The sequence below is a fragment of the Gorilla gorilla genome, chromosome 3, assembly GCF_029281585.2.
Source record: "Gorilla gorilla gorilla isolate KB3781 chromosome 3, NHGRI_mGorGor1-v2.1_pri, whole genome shotgun sequence".
Classification (NCBI taxonomy): domain Eukaryota; kingdom Metazoa; phylum Chordata; class Mammalia; order Primates; family Hominidae; genus Gorilla; species Gorilla gorilla.
This window is the reverse complement of record NC_073227.2, coordinates 159,992,740-160,014,707: the sequence shown is the minus strand read 5'-3', so window position 1 is coordinate 160,014,707 and position 21,968 is coordinate 159,992,740. Positions and strand designations below refer to the sequence as shown.

The 21,968-nt window shown below is 41.9% G+C and overlaps 1 protein-coding gene across 1 annotated transcript in view; it reads right to left on the bottom strand.

Moving 5' to 3' along the window:
* The window catches only part of LOC129532884 (uncharacterized), a 100,934-nt gene that overhangs the window by 23,648 nt on the left and 55,318 nt on the right, over positions 1-21,968 (bottom strand). The gene's annotated exons all lie outside the window — the stretch shown is intronic.

Below are 21,968 nucleotides of genomic sequence, written 5' to 3'. Positions count from 1 at the left end.
CCTCCTTCACTTACTGGTCCCTAAAGGAGCAGCAAAGGATTTGAATGGAGAGTTTGGGAGAAGGAGCTGAGTACGCTCAGGTTCTTCCTCCTTTTCTCTTTGAGTATTGCCTGTCTGCAGGGTACACAATCTGCTCTGCTTTTCCATGTGGTTGTCCACTACTGCCTGCAATGAGGCAGGTAAGTTCGATTCACGGGTGAGATGATAGGTAGCCCACTTGGCTAACACACCTAATCAACATCCTTCGACTGCTTTTCACGGCAGTAGAGGTGATAGTTTTTGCTCTCCTGTTGCCTTACTCTTTCACGTCTCTCTCAGTTGGTTCCATATATGGACATGAAACAGGGATATCATTCATTGGGCCCTCTAAATCCTAGCATGCAAGGTGGATGAGGTTCACGAGGGCATATGGTTTGAATATTGTACTTCTTTCATAGACGTGGCCACATTTGGGCACAACCTTTAACTAATTCTCCATAACACAATTTAAACCGTGGTTTCACTGGAGGCTCAGGGAGGGAGTGGAAAACAGAAAATAACTTGTAACTATGGCTCAAGTACAGATATTCCCTGGGAGTCTCTGGCCAAGTTAGCTCTCTGCCTGGCTCTTGCACCATTATAATTAGTCTGAAGCAGCTCGCGCTGTCCCCGCAAACCTACTTTGCCACTGCAATCTCTAGCATCTCTGCCTCAGAATCTAGACCCTCCCAACCAGCCAGACCATTCTGAGTGCCATGGAGAGGAGGAAGACCATCTCTCCTCTGAGCCACAGCTCACCTCTCCAAATCCTCAATTATTGTCCTGGAACTGACCTCTTTCCAAATTGAGTGACAGTGGGAACATATTTTTCTTTCAGAGAAAAATTCATTGCCATATATAAGTGTGAATTCTGGCCCTATAGTTGTTTTGTTTTTTGTTTGTCTGTTTTTTGTTTGTTTGTTTGTTTTTTGTTTTGTTTCTTTTTTTGAGACGAGGTGTTGCTCTGTCACCCAGGCTGGAGGGCAGTAGCACAATCTCGGCTCACTGCAACCCCCGCCTCTCAGGTTCAAGTGATTCTCCTGCCTCAGCCTCCCAAGTAGCTGGGATTACAGGCACCCACCACCACACCTGGCTAATTTTTGTATTTTTAGTAGAGGCAGGGTTTCACCATGTTGGCCAGGCTGGTCTCGAACTCCTGGCCTCAGGTGATCTGCCCATCTTGGCCTCCTGAAGTGCTGGGATTACAGGCATGAGCCACCACACCCAGCCCCTGTGGTTAAGCTTACAATGCAGTGTGAAAGTGCATTTTTCAAAAGTCTGGGCTATGTAGTGTTAAATAACATCATGGATGAAAAAACATTTGATAATCCACAGGGAACTGTATCAAGCCTCGTCTAGTTCCTTTCTTTCCCTTTCTTTCTGCTTGAAGACTTTAGGCTTAAATGTTTTCTTTTTTTTTGGTGTTTTTTTTATTTTTTGAGACACAGTCTCGCTGTCACCTGGGCTGGAGTGCAGTGGCGTGATCTCGGCTCACTGCAACCTCCACCACCTGGGTTCAAGCGATTCTCCTGCCTCAGCCTCCTGAGCAGCTGGGATTACAGGTGCCCACCACCACACCCGTCTAATTTTTGTATTTTTAGTAGAGGCAGGGTTTCACCATGTTGGTCATGCTGGTCTTGAACTCTCAACCTCAGGTGATCTGCCTGCCTGGGCCTCCCAAAGTACTGAGATTACAGGCGTGAGCCACCGCACCTGGCCTTTTTTTTTTTTTTCCAAAGACAGGATCTTGCTCTCTCACCCGGGGTTAAGTGCAGTGGTGCAATCATGGCTCATTGCAGCCTCAACCTCCTGCCTCAACCTCCTGAGTAGCTGAGACCACAGGCACATGCCACCACACCTGGCTAATTTTTCTTAAAAAGTGTGTTTTTTTTTTTTTTTTTTTTGCCAGGCACGGTGGCTCACGCCTGTAATCCTAGCACAAAATCCCAGCCAAGGCTGACGGATCAAGAGGTCAGGAGACTGAGACCATCCTGTTGCTCAGGCTGGTCTCAAGCTCCTGACCTCAAGTGATCCTCCCACCTTAGCCTCCCAAAATGCTGAGATTACAGGTGTGAGCCAGCACCTACCCATAGATGGCTATCTTATTGTATACTCACCTGGTGGAGAGCAGAGAAAGAGGATGTTTTCATGTGTCTTCCTCTAAGGGGACTAATACCACTCATTAGGGTTATGACCTAATTACTTCCCAAAGTTTCCATCTCCAAATACCATCACATGAGGGATTAGGGTTTTAACATACAAATTTTGGGGAGACACAAACTTTCAGTCATTAGCAATCAGATATCCTTGACCAGATATTCCTAACCTCATTATTTACCAGGGGTGTAAACAGGCCTATGGAAATCAGAAAATGAGACAGGAATGAAAGAGGTTTATTGGTAAATTTAGTCTGTGAGAGATAAAACAGGTAGTAAGCAGGATGGGGCAGAGAGAGACTTGGGCCATTGCAGATTTGACAAAGTCTCAGTCAGTTCAGCAGGGAGCTCCACAGCAAAGATTGTTAGAAGAGGCCAGCTTTGGGCAGAAATGACCAGTCCTACTTACCCTTGCCATGCACGATTATTGTCTGGGGCTGCCCATGAAGAGCATGGCCTCAAATTGAAAGCTGAGGTGAATAAGCTCGCTCCCTCCCTCCTTCCTTCCTTCCTTCCTTCCTTCCTTCCTTTCTCTCTCTCTCTCTCTTTCTCTCTCTTTCTTTCTTTCTTGACACAGAGTTTCACTCTGTTGCACAGGCTGGAGTTCAGTGGCATTATCTTGGCCCACTGCCATCCCCACCCCCCGGGTTCAAGTGAGTCTCCTGCCTCAGCCTCCCAAGTAGCTGAGATTCTCCATATTGCCCAGGCTGGTCTTGAACTCCTGACTTCAAGTGATCTTCCTGCCTCGGCCTCCCAAGGCCTCCCAAGTGGCATGAGCTACTGTGCCGAACCCAGCATCACTCTTAAAATACACACCTAGGCCAAATGCAGTGGCTCACACCTGTAATCCCAGCACTTTGGGAGGCTGAGGCAGGCAGATCACCTGAGCTCAGGAGTTTGAGACCAGCCTGGCCAACATGGCAAAACCCTGTCTCTACTAAAAATACAAAAATTAGCCAGGCATGGTAGTAGGTGCCTATAGACCCAGCTACTCTGGAGGCTGAGGCACAAAAATCACTTGAACCTGGAAAGCGGGGATTGCAGTGAGCCCAGATACAGCCTGGGCGATAGAATGAAACTCCGACTCAGAACAAAAAAAAAGATATACATCTAAGCTGTTGACATCATCTTCAAGGTCTGAGGATCACTCCCATCTCCCTCTTCAGCCTAAGTTCATTCCCTTCACTCAACTGTGATCGAACACAGTGGTCTTCCTTCTATTCCTAGAAAACGTCCCTTGTTTCTCCCTTTCACAGGGTTTTGTATATGCATTTGCCTCGGCCTGGGGACTTTTTCGAATCCATTCTATGTCTGAGAAATTCTGCATGATCCAGGTTGGTGTGTGTTTGCTTGTTTTTCCTTATTTAACGTAGTCTAAATTTCCATCAATTAATGCAATTCTTCTTTTTAAAAATTAAGCAAAATAGCTGAGTGCAGTGGTTCATGCCTGTAATCTCAGCACTTTGGGAGGCCAAGGCAGGCAGATCATGAGGTCAGGAGTTCGAGACCAGCCTGGCCAACATAGTGAAACCCTGTCTCTACTAAAAATACAAAAAAATTAGCCAGGTGTGGTGGCGGGTGCCTGTAATCCCAGCTATTTGGGAGGCCGAGGCAAGGAGAATCGCTTGAACCTGGGAGGCAGAGGTTAAAGTGAGCTGAGATTGCACCACTGCACTCCAGCTGGGGTGACAGTGCGAGACTCCATCTAAAAAAAAAAAAAGAAAAAAAAATTAAGCAAAATATAGGTCAGAGGGCAGAGCTTTTATTAAAATAAAATTTTAGGCTGGGCGCGGTGGCTCATGCCTGTAATCCCAGCACTTTGGGAGGCTGAAGGCGGGTCACGAGGTCAGGAGATCTAGACCATCCTGGCCAACATGGTGAAACCCCGTCTCCACTAAAATACAAAAAATTAGCTAGGTGTGGTGGCATGCACCTGTAATCCCAGCTACTTGGGAGGCCAAGGCAGGAGAATAGCTTGAACCCGGGAGGTGGAGGTTGCAGTAAGCCGAGATCACTCCACTGCACTCCAGCCTGGTGACAGAGCGAGACTCTGTCTCAAAAAAATAAAAAATTAAAAAAGTAAAAATTTAAAACATATACAAAGTATAAATAGGCATCTAAAATACTGAAGGAAAATATTATCACACAAGTCACACATAGAAAAAGTTGGAGACTGGGTGCGTTGGCTCACTTGTGTAATCCCAGTAGTTTGGGAGGCTGAGGTGGGTGGATCACTTGAGGTCAGGGGTTCAAGACCAGCCTGGCCAACATGGTGAAACCCTGCCTCTACTAAAAATACAAAAATTAGCTGGGTGTGGTGGTGGGTGCCTGTAATCCCAGCTACTCGGGAGGCTGAGGCAGGAGAATTGCTTGAACCTGGGAGGCAGAAGTTTCAGTGAGCCGAGATCGCGCCACTGCACTCCAGCCTGGATGACAGAGCAAGATTCCATCTCGAAAAAAAATAAAAAATAAAAATAGAAATTTACCTTCTGAGCCTGTTTCATGAAAAAGTTAAAAAAAAAATCTTTCCTCACAGTTCTAGAGCCTGGAAGTCTGAGACCAGGATGCCGGCATGATGGTCAGGCTCTGGTGAGCGCCTCTTCCTGGCTTCCAGTTGGCTGCCTTCTCAATATGTCTTCACATGGCACAGAGCGAGAAAGAGAGAGATCTCTTCCTCTTAGAAGGCCATTCTTTTCCGATTAGGAACCTACCGTTATGACCTCATTTATCCTTAACTATCTCCTAAAAACCCTATTTCCAGATACAGTCCCATAAGGATTAAGGCTGCTCCATATGAATTTGGGAGGAGACACAAGTCAGTTCATAGCAGGAACCATGAAAAAAATCATTAATACATAATCTGTGAAAAAAAAGCAGAATACAAATTGATAAAATTGGACTCTAATTTCTGGCAGTACAACTAACTGTATATCCTGAAAAACTTTTTCCTATAAAACATCTAGAAAATATAATAAATGCGGTGGAGTTTTTTGGGTTTGTTTGTTTGCTTGTTTGTTTTTTGAGAGAAGGTCTTTCTATGTCATCTAGGCTGGAGTGCAGTGGCGTGAACACGGCTGACTGCAGCCTCAATCTACTGGGCTCAAGTGATCCTCTTTCCTCAACCTCCTGAGTAGCTGGGACCAGACATGTACCACCATGTACCACCACGCCTGGCTAATGTTTTTTTTTTTTTTTGTAATTTTAGTAGAGACGGGGTTTCACCGTGTTAGCCAGGATGGTCTTGATCTCCTGACCTTGTGATCCACCCACCTCGGCCTCCCAAAGGGTTGGGATTAACAGGCATGAGCCACCGCACCTGGCTGATGCCTGGCTAATGTTTTTAAATTTTTTGTAGAGATGGGGTTTTGCCATGTTGCCCAGGTGGTCCTGAACTCCTGGGCTCAAGCAATCCTCCCTCCTTGACCTCCCAAAGTGTTGGGATTACAGATGTGCGCCACTGCATTCAGCCAAATGTTCTTTTAAATATGTAGCTGAACTTTTGCAAAAGAAAGAAATATCTGTAAGGGAAAGGAGGTGGCAAGAGAAAGAAGAGTGAGAATATTAATAATTGAAAATTGTTATTATTGGCCTGGTGCGGTGGCTCATGCCTGTAATCCCAGCATTTTGGGAGGCCAAGGCAGTCAGATCACCTGAGGTCAGGAGTTCAAGACTAGCCTGACCGACATAGAGAAACCCCATCTCTACTTAGAAATACAAAATTAGGCCAGGCACGGTGGCTCATGCCTGTAATCCCAGCCCTTTGGGAGGCTGAGGCGGGCGGATCACGAGGTCAGGAGATAGAGACCATCTTGGCCAACATGGTGGTGAAACCCCGCCTCTACTAAAAAAATACAAAAAATTAGCTGGGTGTGGTGGCACATGCCTGTAATCCCAGCTACTTGGGTGGCTGAGGCAGGGGAATCGCTTGAACCCGAGAGGTGGAGGTTGTGGTGAGCCGAGATCGCGCCATTGCACTCCAGCCTGGGCCACAAAAGCGAAACTCTGTCTCAAAAAAAAAAGAAAAAGAAAAAGAAAATTGTTATTATTAACAATTTGAATTGTAAATAATAATTGAAAAATTAAATGATGTGTATACAGGTGTTCTTTAAACTATTCTTTGATTTTGCTGTGGGCTTGAAAATTTTCAAATAAAAAAATCAAAGTAAAACAGCAACAAAAATGACAACAATATAAACCTCAAATTCTGAACACAATATCACATAAGACAGGAGAGAGGATGAAGGGGTGGCCAAGTTAATGAATTTCAAGGCCCTATATTCTGCAAAAGGGGTAGTGATAACTACTTTTTGTAGACAGAAATAGAGAAGCTATACATATTTTCTTTTTAAAAATTTCATGCTTTCATCTGAGATATTTTCAGTTTCTAAGTGTGACTTCATAATTTTTAATGTCTTGTTAGTCCCAAAGACATTAGACGTGCTTATACAAATATTTCTAAAAGTGGTAAAAAATATATTCAGAAAGATGTTTATCTCAGCATTGCTTATAGTAGCTTCACAAATTGTAAAAGACCTAATTGAGGACTGGCTAAGTGAATTATGATACATATATTTAGAGTTATTCTGTGAAATCATGAATAATGATATTTCTTCATATTTATTGACTTAGAAAAATTTCATGCTTGTGATTGAGTAAAATAGGTTACAGAATGCATATATGAGCTCTTTATATAAAATCATTTTACTATATCTGTAATTATGACCATGGTTGTCTCTGGGTAATAATACTCCAGGTGATTTTTACTTTGTACTTTATACTTTTCTGTATTTAGATTGGTTTAAATGGGCATGTTTCATTAAAAAAATTAAAGCTATGCTTAAATATAAATGCTAAAAAAATTCAAGGTTTTTTTGTTCTTTCTATTTCCCCCTGGGCTCTATCCATTAGCAAAGAAGTCTATGAAATCATTGCACCTGGAAGCAAAGGGCAAGCAAGGAAAAAGCAGACCATGGTTGTACTTTTTCCTCTTTTGTAAGCAGTTGAGCTCCTGCAATCTGTAGTAGGACTTTAGTATATACGCAAAAAAAATCTGTTGTTTTCTTGTCTGGTAGTTTGGAAGATGTGGTCTATTGCTGCCTGACAAGGAGATACACAGAGAAAGGGGTCATCATTTCCCCGGTTGATTTGAGTAAAAAAAAGATACCCTAGGGCTCAGCTACCACTAGGGATTAGAAAAGCAGCTGTGATCAAATAAGTACCCAAAGGCTATGGAACTTAATATCAAAGAATTCTTCTCAATCCCAGTACTCAAGATGACTTCTCCCTTCACATTTTTTTTTAACATTCCACCCAATTCATCTACCAGAATACTTTTTAGTTCCTTTCTCAGCAACTCATTTTCATTTTCTCTAAACCTTGCACTAGGACACTGCTTCCATTAGGTTTTAGCAAAGTATGTAAGTGCACAGGTAAGCTTTTTCCTAGTTATGAGGCATGGGTACCTCCCAGGCTCAAAGACAAACCAAAGTTCTTAATGTTATGTAACCCACAGGCAAGGAAATGAATCTGAGAGTCTCTAAAGTATTTAATATTGAAATGTTTATCTTGACCCAAGTCACTTAGCCAAGCCTCCTATTTGTACAGTTATGAACATTTGTCCTTGGAGGTCCTCAAAATCCATTTTCAAAATAATCTAGATTTTTAAAATGTTAAAATCTTTGTTGAGAGTACAGGATAGCCACTCTCAAACACTGTTAAAGGGAGTATAAATTTGTATAATCTTTCTGAAAGACAATTTGATAAAAGGTATTGCTATGAACTGAATTGTGTCCCCCTACCACCCCTCACAAATTCATATGTTGAAGCGCTAACCCCAGTGTGACTATATTTGGAGACAGGGCCTTCAAAGAGGTAAATAAGGTTAGATGAGGTCAGAAGGTGGGGCCCTAATCTGATGGACTGGTGTCCTTGAAAGAAGAGGAAGAGAAACCTGAGCTCTGCTTCTTCCCATGCACCCAGAGGCAAGGCCATATGAGGACACGCCAAGCAGGCAGACGTGTAAAAGCCAATAAGAGAGCCTTCACCAGAACCCGGCTTTTTGGTTAGAGCGTGCTCTGAATGCAGGACCTTGGTCTGTGTTCACAGTAATGAAGCGGATCTCAGAGTGGCCAACAGTGGCCCATGAGGCAGCCGGACACCTGCAGATCCAGGCTCTCTCTAACTTCTAACTATGAGGACTGTTTCTAATGTATTCGTTTCTTCATTTTTTCCATCCCCCAAATAGAAATATCTTGTCAAAAATGATTTTTAAAACAGTATATATGCACCCTATAAACAATTAGAATAATGCAAAAGTATGTGAACTAAAAAGACTGTCTGCTCCTGTCTACTCTCTGTTTCAGTATTCTTACATAAAAATGATACATCCTGGCTGGGTGCAGTGGCTCACGCCTGTAATCCCAGAACTTTGGGAGGCCGAGGTGGGCGGATCACTTGAGGTCAGGAGTTCAAGACCAGCCCAGCCAACATGGTGAAACCCCGTCTCTACTAAAAATGCAAAAATTAGCCAGGCGTGTTGGTGGGTGCCTATAATCCCAGCTACTCAGGAGGCTGAGGCAGGAGAATTACTTAAACCCGGGGCGTGGGGGTTGCAGTGAGCCGAGATCACGCCACTGCACTCCAGCCTGGGCAACAGAGTGAAACTCTGTCTCAAAAAAAAAAAAAAAAAAAAAAAAGATACAACCTATCCATAGTGTGGAATAACATGGGTCTTCACTCAATAACATATATTAGATGGCTTTCAATGTCCAACGTGTACTGGGTGTCTAAAAAGTTGGGAAATCTGGGATAAATTTATTTTATTTTAAAAATTGTGGTAAAATATTCATAACCTAAACTGTGCCGTTGTAGCCATTTTTAGGCAAACAGTTCATTAAGTACATTCATAATGTGCAATCATCACTCCTAAGATAAACTTATTTTTAGACAGCAGATAATTTACATTTTCGAATAATATTCTCAATGTATTTTTTCAACCTCCAGATACCATTTCAGGTAAAGGACCTTTACATTTAAAGCAATGGGTCCAAATGTTAATCGGAACAAACCAAAATAAATATACTATTTTCCTTGTATTTCCAAGGCTTGTGGACACTGTAGTGCTCGAGGCAGTCAGGAGGTGGAGAGAAGTGAACAGGGTTACTGTAGTCTTAGCTCAAATACATAATGAATAATGAATATGTATATTGAATAATGAATAATGTATATGTAACTTTGGGCAAGTTAAGCTCTCTGTGTTCTATTATTGCTTGATTCTTCTTTCACCCTACATTGTAGTGATCTCCAGAGAGCTTTACTCTTTTCTTTACCCTGGTAAACACAGTTTTATAAGTTGTTTAAACAGAGACTTGCCTATGTGATAGAATTTAACAGATAGCAAAAGAACTACCCATGCAAACCAACTTTTGTAATGACCTGCCATGTTGCATGGCATTCCAACTTGACATCACTCCTCTTCAGAACCGGCCTCATGGGTGTGCAACCTGTGTGGCTGCACGTGTCCCCATGCTTAGATGGGCCCTGTACTTGGTTTAGTGTTCTGCTGTTGCCATCTTAAAATACTTTTTTTTTTTTTTTTTGAGACAGTGTCTGGCTCTGTCACCCAGGATGGAGTGCAGTGGCATGATCTCGGCTCACTGCAACCTCTGCCTCCCGGGTTCAAGCGATTCTCCTGCCTCTGCCTCCCGAGTAGCTGGGACTACAGGTGCCCGCCACCACACCGGCTAATTTTTTTTTTTTTTTGTATTTTTAGTAGAGATGGAGTTTCACTGTGTTAGCCAGGATGGTCTCGATCTCCTGACCTTATGATCCGCCCGCCTCGGCCTCTCAAAGTGCTGGGATTACAGGCGTGAGCCACCGTGCTCGGCCAACATCTTAAAATTCTTAATAATTTTTGAGTTAGTACACAAGGGGCCCTGCATTTCATTTTGCCTTAGGTGCCATAAATTATGTAGCCAGTCTTTTGGGTGAAAGCATTGTCTTCAGAAGGGTCTTTTTTTTTTGAGAAAGAGTCTCGATTTGTCACCCAGGCTGGAGTGCAATGGTGTGATCTTGGCTCACTGCAACCTCCACCTTCCGGGTTCAAGCGATTCTCCTGCCTCAGCCTCCCAAGTAGCTGGGATTACAGGTGCCTGCTACCACACCTGGCTAATTGTTTTCTATTTTTAGTAGAGACGGAATTTCGCCATGTTGGCCAGGCTGGTCTGAAACTCCTGACCTCAGGTGATCCACCCGCCTTGGCCTCCCAAAGTGCTGGGATTACAAGTGTAAGCCACCGCGCCCGGTCCAGAAGGGCCTTATTTTAAGAGCAAATAATTTACCTGGAAAACATACCGTATTAATAATATACCAGTTAACACATTCGCATTTTATCACATTAATTAATGTGTTAATTAGTTAATTAAGAAATCAGCACTCTGAAGGATTGAAGCATAGAACCTCTGAATTTTTTTTTTTTTTTTGAGATGGAGTCTTATGCCACCCAGGCTGGAGTGCAATGGCGCAATCTCCGGTTCACTGCAACCTCCGACCTCCGGGTTCAAGCGATTCTCCTGCCTCAGCCTCCTAAGTAGTTGGGATTACAGGCATGTGCCACCATGCCCGGCTAATTTTTGTGTTTTTGGTAGAGACAGGGTTTTGCCATGTTGGCCAGGTTGGTCTGGAACTCCTGACTTCAGGTGATCTGCCCACCTTGGCCTCTCAAAGTGCTGGGATTACAGGTGTGAGCCACTGCGCCCAGCCAAACCTCTGATTTTTGATGTGGAAAACCATCCTGACTAGGTTCACAACATGAATACTACCTGCCTCCCAGGGTCTCTGAGAGCATGGGTGGGAGGAGGTTAATGAAGTGCACTGAACACCAGAGGACTTGACATATTTTTGTTCAATGTCAGTACAAATAAAATGGGTGAATAAATGAATAAATCAATAAATGTTAGGTGCTAAGGGGAAGAATGGGGGAAACACAAGACTCAAATTTATGTGTGTGTGTGCGTGTGTGTGTATGTATGTATATATATATATATATTCTATAAGGTATAGGCATACAAATTTGGAGCTCCATCCTAAAGTAGAGACTAAATGATTGCTTCCTATCTGAGCTACTTTGGCTTATGGTATGCACTATAAGAAAAGCCATGCCCTGGGTTGAGCGTGATGGCTCACGCCTGTAATCCCAACACTTTGGGAGGCTGAGACGGGTAGATCACTTGAGGTCAGGAGTTTGAGACCAGCCTGTTCAACATGGTGAAACCCTGTCTCTAATTAAAAAAAAAAAAAAAAAAAAATTAGCTGGGCATGGTGGCACACGCCTATAATCCCAGCTACTTGGGAGGCTGAGGCAGGAGAATTGCTTGAACCCGGGAGGTGGAGGTTGCAGTGAGTGAGATCATGCCATTGCACTCCAGCCTGGGCAACAGAGTGAAACTCATGTCTCAAAAAAAAAAAAAAAAAAAAAAAAGAAAGAAAGAAAAAAAGTAAAACCATCCCCACTCTCCTAGTCACAGCAAATGGGATTAAGGACTGAAGCACAGGCTGAAGGCAGTAGCATAAAGCATGATGAGGGCCAGCTGGCTTTGCAGCACTCTGGCAGGCACTCTTGTCCAAGGATGATACTCTGCAATGAATGATGACAAGTCCACTCAAATAAAACATCTCTTTTGGGAAATATAAATACTAGATATACCAAGAAGAAGATGAATAGTTTTAGATAAGATTGCTGTTATGAATAAAGTTCCTGGTTCCTGTAGTACCTTTTGCACAATCTCATGAAATACAATGCAGCTGGATGAGGCAATTTCCAGAGCTACCTGCCTTTCTTGAAACCCCAAATCCTTATATATCCTTGCAATACACTCTGTCATTGATGATAACCCATGTGTGTGTTCCTTCAATCTTAAACAAGCTAGCTAATTCAGAACATACTAATAATATTGCTATAACAAAAAATTTTACAGCCAGGCAGGCGTGGTACCTCACGCCTGTAATCCCAGCACTTTGGAAAGCCAGAGGTGGGCAGATTGCTTGAGCTCATGAGTTCGAGACAAGTCTGGGCAACATGTGAAACTCCATCTTTGCAAAAAATACAAAAACTAGCCAGGTGTGGTGGCACACGCCTATAGTCCCAGCTACTTTGGGGGCTGAGGCAGAGGGATCATTTGAACCTGGGAGGTTGAGGCTGCAGTGAGCCATGATCATGCCACCACACTTGAGCCTGGGTGACAGAGCAAGACACTGTCTCAAAAACCAACAACAAAAAACCAAAACAACAAAAAACAAATCTTACATAGACCAGGTGAAAGCAACCCAAATGTGCATTAATGGATGAATGGATAAATAAAATGTGGTATATATATATACAATGGAATATTATTCAGCCTTCAAAAGGAAGAAAATTATGTCACATGTTACAACATGGATAAGTCTTGAGGACACTATGCTAGGAAAAATAAGCCAGTTACAAAAAGACAATTGGTGTATGATTCCACTTATATGAGGTATCTAGAGTAGTAAAATTCATAGAGGCAGAAAGTAGAGGGTGGCTGCCAGAGGCTGGGGGGAGGAGGGAATGGGGAGTTACTGTTTAATGGGTATAGAGTTTCAGTTTCGTAAGTTAAATAAGTTCTGAATATCTGTTGTACAACAGTGTGAACCTACTTAGCCCTACTGAACTGATTAACACTTAAAAGTGGTTAGGATGGTAAATTTTATATTATCTTTTTTTTTAACCACAATTTAAAACATTTAAATTATTCATATTTATTTTTATTTTATTTTATTTTTTGAGACTGGGTCTTGCTCTGTTCCCCAGGCTGGAGTGCAGTGATGGGATCATGGCTCACTGCAACCTTGATCTCTTGGGCTCAAACAATCCTTCCACCTCAGCCTCCCAAGTAGCTGGGACCACAAGCTTGAGCCACTGCACCTGGCTAATTTTTAAAAAATTTTTTTGTAGAGAGAGAGTCTCACTGTGTTGCCCAGGCTGGTCTTGAACTACTGGGCTCAAGTGATCTTCCTGCCTCAGCCTCCCAAAGTGCTGGATTTACAGGTGTGAGCCACTATGCCTGACTGCTTTCTTATGAAATTGTGGCTTTTACCAAAATATACACTTTAAGATTGCTAAAATGATGTTAACCATTATGTACTATACTTAACTACTTTCACAGTGGTAGAGCTCCCGACACTTTGGGAGGATGAAGCAGGAAGATTGCTTGAGGACAGTAGTTCAAGACAAGCCTGGGCAACAGAGTGGGACCTTGTCTCTACCAAAAAAAAAAAAAAAAAAAAAAAAAGCCAAGTATGGTGGTGCACCCCTGTAGTCCCAGCTACTTGGGAGGTTGAGGATGGAGGATTGCTTGAGCCCAGAAGGTGGAAGCAAAGCTGCAGTGAGCCCTGATCATGCTACTGTGTGACAAAGTGAGACTCTGTTAAAAAAAAAAAAAAAAGAAAGCAAACTTATCTCTTAACCATAGAATCCTATTGTGAAAACTGTCAGAATCAAAATGGAGTCACTTTTGTTAAAAGAAAGAAAACAACAACAACCAAAAAAAAAAAAAAAAACCAAAAAAACCCAAAAAACCAAACCCTGACAAACAGGGCTAGGAAAGGCCGTGAAGGAAGTGTTTTCTCATGAATAAATGCTGGATGACAGAAACTATTACAAAAGACTCTGCAAAAACCACAATCTTGCACAAAGGCCATCATGCAGATGTTCTGTGAGGACATCTGCTCAGCAACTGCCTGTCCAAACTTGGATTGACGTCACCCTTGTTATTGATCTTTGTAGCCAAGGATAATTATCTCAAAACAATTATGTAATCCTTCTCATGTTTTCTTTAAAAACCTTTGTCTTTCTTTATGTGATGGTTAATATTAGGTGTCAACTTGACTGGATTGAGAGATGCCTAGATGGCTGGTGAAGCATTATTTCTGAAGGGTGTTTTCAGAGGAGATTGACATGTGAGTCAGTGGACTGTGAGAGGGTGATGCACACCCACCCACCCACCCTCAATGTGGGTGGGCACCATCCAATCTGCTGCCAGCGCGGCTAGAGCAAAGCAGGCGGGAGAAGGGATGTTCAGCTTGCTGAGCTCTCTCTCTCTCTCTCTCTCATTCTCCTTTCGCATGCCAGATACTTGCTTCCTTTCCTCCTGCCTTTGGACATCAGACTCCAGGATCTTCGCCTTTAGACTCTGGGACTTGCACCAGTGGCATTCAGGGGCTCTTGGGCCTTTGGCCTTAGCCTGAGAGCTGCACTCTTGGCTTCCCTGGTTTTGAGGCTTTCAGACTTGGACTGAGCCACATTACCAGCTTTTCTCTTTCCCCAGCTTACAGAGGGCCTATTGTGGCCTATTGTGGGACTTTGCCTTTTAATTGTGTGAGCCAATTCTCCCTAATAAACTCCTGTTTTTACATACATATATCCTATTGGTTCTGCCCGTCTGGAGAACCCTAATACACTTTACTTTCCATGAATATGCATATTGTTTACTATGGCATGCATATTCCCACTGCAATGTCCTATTCCTGAATAAATACGATTTTCTTTTAGAGAGCCTCTCTCTGTTTATATATTTAGGTTGACATTATCTATAGGAATTACCACTTTTTGGGTATAAGACATAACCAAGACACCTTGGTTCCACTGTTGACAACATAGTTAAATTTGGTCAAGTGTCAAGGACACTTTACAAACTGAAACCTGTAAAGTGATGACTAATTTACCTTCACTTCTCACAGTGCGGATTGTCAGTTCTGGGAGTCTGCTTTGTCCATTTGAGTTTGGGTCATGGAGGACAGAAGTGAAGTCAAGGGCATGCTGAGGAAGGAACTCTGAGTGGCCATTCACAGTGTGTCCTTGACAGCACTTCCGTTCTCTATTTTATGAGTGTCTCTGCCCCACATGCTTCTGAACTAGCATTTTTACCCCTTCCCACCCAGTTATAGTCCGATTAGAAGGAAATATGTTTTCCTCTGTTCCCCTCCACCACTGCAGCAAATAAAGAGAGGAGGCAATGGGACTGTCATCAAAAAGACATAGTACAAATTTAAACAAGCATTCTCTTGTCAGAACAACTTTAAAAAATTTCAACATTGGTGTAACAAGATAGATAGTATACCCTGTCTCAGGAGAAAGCAAGCAAACTTGGTTTTGTTGACCTATAAAAGACTGTTGACAGTCACTAAATCAGAAATATTAGGAATTTAAAAGATATTGGAAAATGAGACAAATCTTTTTTTTTTTTTTTTTTTTGAAACGGAGTCTCATTCTGTCACCCAGGCTGGAGTGCAGTGGCGCGATCTTAGCTCACTCCAACCTCCGCCTCCTGGGTTCAAGCAATTCTCCTGCCTCAGCCTCCCATGTAGCTGGGACTACAGGCACACGCTGACATGCCCAGCTAATTTTTTGTATTTTAGTAGAGACAGGGTTTCACCATGTTGCCCAGGCTGGTCTCAAACTCCTGAGCTCAGGCAATCCGCCCACCTCGGCCTCCCAAAGTGCTAGGATTACAGGCGTGAGCCACCACGCCTGGCTGAGACAAATCTAATTTTCAGACATGCTGTTTTCAGGGTAATACAAATGAAGTCCTTTTGAATTCTACTAGGTTTGTTCCCAACAGTTTAAAGCTCTTTCAGGCTGCTTGAGAATAACTTGCCTAGGTGTGTACTGAAAGATTTAAACAGAAGAGGGCACCAAGTCAGAGAGCTTCAAACACCATGCTCACCAGAGGGAGGGGAGAGGGAGAGAGAAGATGGCATGAAGGGGAGGGAGAGGGAGAAAACTGAAGCAGAAGGATAGAGGGATAATTGGTGGATGAGAATTTATAATGAAACCCAATTGCAATTTGAAAAAGAAAACTGTAAGTCAGGAAGGAAGTGAATATTTGTGTGATTTCTCTTTCCATGCTGGAAAGCAACTGGGATTTGGTGCATAAGGTGGGATTTGGTGCATAAGGTAGAATTTGTGAATGATGTTGCAAAGGAGGGGTGGACTTGAGAGGACTGAAAGAGGTAGACTGCACACTAAATATAAGTGCCAAGTGTAAACAAAGGAAAGAAGTAACTGAAAAGGTCCTTTCTGTGTTTCTTTTATTTTATTTTTTTATTTTTTGAGATGGAGTCTTGCTCTGTCACCTAGGCTGGAGTGCAGTGGTGTGATCTCTGCTCAGTACAACCTCCACCTCCCGGGTTCAAGCGATTCTCCTGCCTCAGCCTCCTGAGTAGCTGGGATTACAGGCATGCACCACCACCTCCGGCTAATTTTTGTATTTTTTAGTAGAGACGGGGTTTCACCGTGTTGGCCAGGCTGCTCTGGAACTCCTGACCTCAAGTGATCCACCTGCCTTGGCCTCCCAAAGTGCTGGGATTACAGGCATGAGCCACCGTGCCCAGCTCTGTGTTTCATTTTCTAAAGAAATGGACAAAAAGGCTGGACTATGAAGAAGCAAATAGTTTTTGTCTTACTGACATTTCCTTCCATTTTAATTTTTTTAACATGAAAGTCTTTCAATAAATTTTATAAAATTCTATTCTAGAAGGAAAAATATCATAGTTTATGCTTTTTTCTACATTGGAAAATTACTTTTCAAATATTGTAGGTAAATTATTGGGAGGAGGGTCAGGAATTTAGTTTTTCCTGGTTAAATCAATAAAGTAAAACTTCATAACATGATAGAACAAATTTTAGGGTCATACAGTTCAAAACAAATATTTCAATATCCCACTGTAAGAATAATTTCTTGATTTTTACATCTGAGATTTTCCTTCTCCAAGAGAACTGCCCATACTCTTCCCCACTGCAGGACATTTGAACAAGGGCTAAGCTCTTCCTGCTGTAAGAAAGCCTGTTCAGAGCAGCACTATCCAGCAGAAATGGAGTGCCAACTCTGTGAGTAATTTTTAATGTTTTAGTAGTCACATTTTTAATTATTTATTTATTTATTTATTTTTTGAGATGGAGTCTCACACTGTCACCGAGGCTGGAGTGCAACAGCACAATCTCGGCTCACTGCAACCTCCACTTCCCAAGTTCAAGCGATTCTCCTGCCTCAGCCTCCCGAGTAGCTGGGATTACAGGTGCCTGCCACCACGCCCAGTTAATTTTTTGTATTTTTAGTAGAGATGGGGTTTCACTATGTTGGCTTGGCTGGTCTCGAACTCCTGACCTTGTGATCAGCCTGCTTTGGCCTCCCAAAGTGCTGGGATTACAGGCATGAACCACTGCACCCTGCCTACATTTTTTAAAAAGTAAAAAGAAAGAGATGAAATTAATTTTTAAAGTATATTTTACTTTACTCAGTAATTCAAAATATTACCTGATATCAAGTCATCAATGAACAGTTATTAATAACCTATTTTACCTTCTTTTTTTAGTACTAAGTCTTTGAAATATGGAGTATTTTACTCTTATAGCACATCTCAATTTGGACAAGCTACATTAAAAGTGCTCAAAAGCCACATATGGCTAAGTTGCTAGTGGACATCATACATCCAGAACATATTTTTTGGTCATGGAAAAATACGCAACCAATCAGTTAAGCGGCAAATTTAATAATGTGTCTAAAATGCACAGCCATCTAATTTAAATAAGCCCAATTTTATGTTAACTTTTAAAATAATTTATTAACAGTTACTAAAATTACTGAATATCCTTTTCACTCCAAATGTTTACAGATTCCTTCCCCAGCCACCCACCTTTGGATATAAGAATAAGAAAGGAAAGTTTCAATGTGAAAGTAATTTTATTTTCATTTTCAACAAAATCATTAAACTACTTTTGATATATGTATTTGGGGATCAGGGAAGTCATTTGCACACTGTCTTTAATAATTGCAAAGACAATATTCAAAAGCACTAAGGGTAAAAATCTGAGAGGCTGGTGTCTGAGGAATAGCAGTTGTTTTATAGCCTAAAGACAGAAGTACAGGAAAAAAATTTTAAGTGATTTACATTACTTTTGTAAATATTGAAATTATATTTTATAGTGACAATGCTATTATGCACATTTTTCCATACAGATCAACATAATGTTGCAATTTTTCTTTTAACTGCTACAGTTTCTCTATTCTAGTAACTTAGTAGCATAGCTTCAAAATGCATTTAAAATTATTTTTTCCTTTCTCTCTAGTCTCAAGATGTAACCTTGAAGAAAACTATGGAAATTTTTTTCCTTAGTCTTAAAATATAGCCATGAAGGCTGGGCGCAGTGGCTCATGCCTGCAATCCCAGCACTTTGGGAGGCTGAGTTGGGTGGATCACTTGAGGCCAGGACTTTAAGACCAGCCTGGCCAACATAATGAAACCCCGTTTCTGCTAAAAATACAAAAATTAGCCAGATGTGGTGGTGCACGTCTGTAATCCCAGCTACTCTGGAGGCTGAGGCATGAGAATTGCTTGAGCCTGGGAGGCCGAGGTTGCAGTAAGCTGAGATTGCGCCACTGCGCTGCAGCCTGGGTGACAGAGCAAGACTCTATATCAAAAAAGACAAAAGAAAAAAGCCAGGCACAGTGGCTCATGCCTGTAATCCCAGCACTTTGGGAGGCTAAGGCAGGAGCATCATTCGAGGTCGGGAGTTCAAGACCAGCCTGGCCTACATAAAACCCTGTCTCTACTAAAAATACAAAAATAAGCCAGGCATGGTGGCACACTCCTGTAATCCCAGCTACTCAGGAGGCCGAGGCAGGAGAATCACTTGAACCCGGGAAGGGGAGGTTGTATTGAGTGGAGATCACAACACTGCATTCCAGCCTGGGTGACAGAACAAGACTCTGTCTCAAAAAAAAACTATATATATATATATATAGCCATTAAGTGTACTTTAAGTTCCATGTTTCTCCTTTTGCCAGCATACGCTCCCTTGCACTGTGTACACTTATCTAACTATATGCTTGTTAAGAAATTCTAGGGGCTAATTTTAAAATGAACCCAGCATGGAAGCCCAGCTGCAGAATTTGCTCCCACTTAAAGACTGCCTCAAAATGGGTAATCTACAGTCTGGCCACATGCAGATGGCACCAGCGCATGCTCCAGGTAGACCACAACTCAGGATAGCCGTTAGAACAAGATATGCAGATCTGTATCCTGTGTTACTCTCGGATGTTTCCCATATAAAGGCTTGCCTTTTTAATCCCTTCCCTCAGCCTAACACTTGAAATGGTCATTTGGGGGCATCAGCCTTGCCATTTCTCATCTACCAGCATTTGGATAATAAAGCTGCTTTCCTTTCACTACATCTTTTTTTTTTTTTTTTTTTTTTTTTTTTTTGAGACTGAGTTACCCTCTTGTTGCCCAGGCTGGAGTGCAATGGCGCCATCTTGGCTCACCGCAACCTCCGCTTCCCAGTTTCAAGCAATTCTCCTGCCTCAGCCTCCCAAGTAGCCGGGATTACAGGCATGCACCACCATGCTCGGCTAATTTTTTTTTGTATTTTGAGTAGAGATGGGGTTTCTCCATGTTGAGGCTGGTCTCGAACTCCTGACCTCAGGTGATCCACCCACCTTGGCCTCCCAAAGTGCTGGGATTACAGGCGTGAGCCACCTCGCCTGGCCTCCTTTCACTACATCTTACTTCTCATGTATTGACTTACAAGTGGTGAGCAACTGACTTGCATTTGGTTACATTCTTCTCTTCTTAAATAAATAAATACAAATGAGGCTACAATAGTCAGAGTTTTAAAATTTGGCACCAATAATCCAGTTGACCTTTTTTTTTATAAATCCAATTCTATTTTAAATTTTAACTACAATTTTATGCTTAGAATTGAATGAATTATTATTTTTTGAGATGGAGTCTCACTCTGTCACCCAGGCTGGAGTGCAGTGCATAATCTCAGCTCACTGCTACCTCCGCCTCCTGGGTTCCAGTGATTCCCCCGCCTCAGCCTCCCGAGTAGCTGGGATTACAGGTGCCCACCACCACGCCCAGCTAATATTTGTGTTTTTAGTAGAGACAGGGTTTTGCCATGTTGGCCAGGCTGGTCTCGAACCCCTGACCTCAGGTGATCTGCCTGTCTCAGCCTCCCACAGTGCTAGGATTACAGGTGTGAGCCAATGTGCCTGGCCAAATTGAATGAATTATATGTGAATAATGTAGTAGTCAACTTTATTTGAAAAACAACATATTTTCTGAGTTGTATAAACTTAACTTTCATAAAATTTTAATATTTTTGAATTGCATGTAATAAGTTTTGCCATCTCATGATGCTCTGTGCAGGATGCTATGATTTATGAATCCATTGACCCTAACATTCTAAATAAGAAATTATTCAACATGCTTGTTTCCATTCCCCTCCCTCCACCCTAATCCTTTAGTTTGGACAGATACTTCTCTAATAGCAGGAATCTCTGGGTTAAATATGGTCCAGCACCCCTTCAGCTGGTTGCTGTGGCTTGAAATGAACTCATTGAACTTACATCTAAAAACCAAAGGGGTCAATCTAGAAAGAAATAATTGACTGTACTGTTCATCTGCTTGCCTTTGCTGCCACCTTAACATATCTCTTTTTTTTCAAGATGCTCTTTTGATAATAGCCATTTCATGGATTTGCTTTTTTTTGGTCAATATTCATACTGACCAACAATTTTTTAAATTTGTTACTTCATAAAAATAAAGAAAGAACACGAAGGAATTTCCTTGATAAAAAGGATTTCCTATTTTTCTTTTAGAAGTTTCTTTAGGCCGGATGCAGTGGCTCATGCTTGTAATCCCAGCACTTCGCAAGGCTGAGGATTGTTTGAGCCTAGGGGTTCCACAGCAGCCTGGGCAACAGACTGAGACTCCATTTGAACAAAGCAAATTTAAAAAAATAAAATAAAATAAATAAATAAATAAATAAATAAATAAATAAATAAATAAAATAGAAGTTTATTTGCCCTGTACTTCAATCTGCCTAAAATCTTGTATACAATAAAATAATGTGTTGTTAAAAAAGTCAAGTTAAGATGCCCATCATTGTAAAAGATAACAAGTCATTGTTTCCTTTTTTTGGGCCCGTCTTTTCTTCCTTTCTTCTTTCCTTCACTTTTTTCCTTTGCTTTTCTAATCTCCACTTAATTTAAATGCCACTGGATTCAGTAATGTCCAAGCAGTCTCTGAAAAATTTGGGGCTCAAAAAGTCACCATACGTAAACTGCAGCAACTGTAACCTATCTATAAATTTGTGATTCTTCCCATTGAACTAGGATATCTGTAGACATTTAGAACCTTAATTGTATCCTCTACAAAACTCTCTCCAAGGTTGAATGGTCTAAGTGAATCTACAAAATACATGCTATCCCTCTCCAGAAAGAAGTGGTCTATGCTCTCAGTGTAGTTTTCCATTTTCCCCTTTTGGACATTCCTTTTGAAGTAATGCTTATTTTTTTCTCCGCCATTGTATATGTTGGTGCATTGAGAATATTCAGATTTATTGTTTATTTGTAGGTTGTAATGAAGTAAGGAAATTCATCCATCCTGACCATGAAATGACATGACATAAAGATTCTGGAGCTGGGACAAGAATATGGGTGGCCACATAGTGGCTAGACAAGGAAGTTTTGAAACTGTATGTATGGGACAAAGCGTATGTCTATGAGTGTGGGTGATGGCGGAGGCGGGTGTGCAGCCAAGGAACAAACTTTATTGAACATTTTTTTTCCCTCTCTACATTTTTCTTTTCTTCTAGAAATAGCACTCCTGTTTTTGTTGAGAATTGATCCACTCTCACTCTATCCACAAGGTCCATGTGAGGATGTGGGTCTGAGGACTGTAACATCTCTTTTTAAACTTCAAGACTAGTCA